Source organism: Rutidosis leptorrhynchoides, chromosome 8 (assembly GCF_046630445.1).
Source record: "Rutidosis leptorrhynchoides isolate AG116_Rl617_1_P2 chromosome 8, CSIRO_AGI_Rlap_v1, whole genome shotgun sequence".
Taxonomy (NCBI): domain Eukaryota; kingdom Viridiplantae; phylum Streptophyta; class Magnoliopsida; order Asterales; family Asteraceae; genus Rutidosis; species Rutidosis leptorrhynchoides.
Window position 1 is genome coordinate 22,707,019 of NC_092340.1, and position 2,670 is coordinate 22,709,688.

At 37.6% G+C, this 2,670-nt stretch overlaps 1 non-coding gene across 1 annotated transcript; it reads left to right on the forward strand.

Annotated features, from left to right (window-relative positions):
* Positions 1-1,486: 1,486 nt before the first annotated feature.
* On the forward strand, positions 1,487-1,593 carry LOC139865263 (small nucleolar RNA R71). Its single transcript, XR_011764785.1, has one exon. It is a non-coding gene; the product is annotated as a small nucleolar RNA R71 (small nucleolar RNA).
* Positions 1,594-2,670: the final 1,077 nt, after the last annotated feature.

Here is a 2,670-nt window from a genome sequence, read left to right on the forward strand (position 1 = left end):
TTCGAATTATAAAGGTGACCGATTTGTCATCATCACTAAGTGTCATTCTTCCTTTTCTTCCATCAAATAACGCCCCCGTGGACGCTAAGAATGGTCGACCTAAAATTAGAGGAATGTTTGAGTCCTCTTCTATGTCAATGACAATAAATTCGACTAAAAAGGTTAAATTACCCACTTGAACGGGTAGGTTGTCAGCAATTTCAACTGGGTGCTTAATGGTTTGATCAAAGAGTCGAACACTCATTTTTGTTAGACTTAACTTACCTACTCCTAATCTCTTATATAAAGAAAGAGGCATTACACTCACACTTGCACCTAAATCTGCTAGTGTATCATACATGACACAATCACTAAGTAGACAAGGAACAATAAATTCACCCGGATCACCCAACCTGGGTGGAAGTTTTGGTGGAACTGTCTTCACCGGGTTTATCTTTACGATTTTTGTTTCTTGTACTTTCTTATTCTTCTTCTTCTTCTTTCCAGAGATATCACAAATTTTATTACCTATTACTTGCTCATACTCAACTCCTTTTCTTGGAAACGGGATGGGTGGTCTGTATGGTGCCACCACTGGCTTTACATACTCGGGTGGTGGTGGTGTTGTAACTTCTTCATTGTTACTCGCATCTAAAACCTTCCCATCTTCTGGAGCTGGTTTTTCAGAATTTGTTGATACCATATTAACATTCTCATTCCGCGGATTTACTTCAGTATCACTCGGTAGCTTTCCTTGTTCCCTCTCACTCATCATGCTAGCAAGAGTACCTAGTGTTTTTCTAGATTCAAAATGGAAGCTTGTTGAGTTCTTAATGATTGATCAAACCTCTCATTTGTTTGGGTTTGAGATGTAATAAATTGTGTTTGAGATTCCATTAGCTTTGCCATCATTTCTTCTAGATTTGACTTTTTCTCTTCGGTTTGTTGTGGTGGTTTATACAAGCCAGGTCTTTGTTGATTGAAAGTGTTGTTTTGAGTTGGTTGGTTATTCGGACCTTGTTGGTTGTATGAGTTATTGTTAGGTCCATTTGGATTGTAAAGATTGTTTTGATTTTGATTGAAGTTTGGCCTTGGCGGTTGATAATTATTTCCCGGCCTTTGGTTCATGTAGGAAACATTCTCACGTTGTTCCATCGTTTGCTCCATGTGACAATCTTTCATTAAGTGTGGTCCACCGCATTGCTCACAACTGATTCGTATTGCGTGAATATCTTTAGTCATCTTTTCCATTCGTCTCTCGAAAGCATCTATTTTTGCAGAAACGGAATCAAAGTCATGGCTAGAATCGGCTCTAGCCGCTTTAGATGAACGAAAGATATCTTTTTTTTGGTGCCACTCATGTGAGTGGGAGGCTATGTTATCAACAATTTTGTGAGCTTCAGTTGCGGTTTTCTTCATAATGGAACCACCAGCTGTTATGTCGATGTCTTTTCGTGTAGCAATGTCGCATCCTTGGTAGAATATTTGTACTATTTGATAAGTATCTAAACCATGTTGAGGACATCCTCTCAAAAAATTTCCGAATCTTGTCCATGCCTCATATAATGTTTCATTTGGCTTTTGCACGAACGTAACAATTTCTTCTTGAAGTCTCACAGCTTTAGATGCCGGAAAGAATTGTTTAAGAAATTTTTCAACTAAAACATCCCATGTATCAATCGCCCCTTCAGGTAACGATTCTAACCAATCTTTGGCTTCTCCCTTTAAAGTCCAGGGAAATAACATGAGATATATCTGTTCATCCTCCACTTCTCTGATTTTAAATAGAGTACAGATCCTATTAAAGATGTTCGTTTGGATCTTCTTTTGGCGTACCACTATATTGGCATTGATTAGTTACCATGTGTAGGATTTGTCCTTTGATTTCAGAATCTGGCGCATTAATATCTGGATTAATAATGGCGTGACCTTGGCCCGTGCGTGTGGCTCTCATTCGGTCTTCCATACTTAGAGGTTCCGTTACTTCCATGATTGAATTTGTTGAATCTGAATCACTAGAGGATTCTGACTCAATGGTTTCTTCCTCGACAATCTCTGGATGAGTGATTTGTGGTTCAGGAGGAATGATTAGTGGTTCAGGATCTCTGAATTATCCCTGAATATCCTCCGGATTCTCAATTGTGAGGTCGGGTTCAAAAAATGGATTATCGGAAATTTGAATTGGAGTACTTGGTCGACTAGATGACGATTATAAAGAAAAATCAACGGTGACAATATTGGCTAAATGTCTTGATCGAGTTACAGGTGGTGAATGTATGAAAGGTGGTGAACGTTTTGCTCGGTGCATTCACTGAATATCCTATTAGTTATAAAAGATAAAAATTATATAAGTTATCAAATTAATAGACTCTTCTGATTTTGCCCACATTTCGAATAGCCAATAGATGCGGCAGGTAGCCAGGACCCTTTAAATCGGAAGCCCACAACTCGCCACTAACAAATCCAACTATTACTACGAACCAGAAAATTTTAGATGTCTATTAATTTAACCACTTAAAATAATTTTTCGTTTCGAAATTTAGAGAAGAAATAGAAAATTCTATGTCCTAAAAACTAGAGCGTCGAGAAATAAGAAAGAAAAAGAGTGCGTCGAAAAATAAGAGGTCGAAAAATAAAAGGTCAAAATATAAGCGTCGAAAAACAAATAGTCGAAAAATAAAAATAATAAAA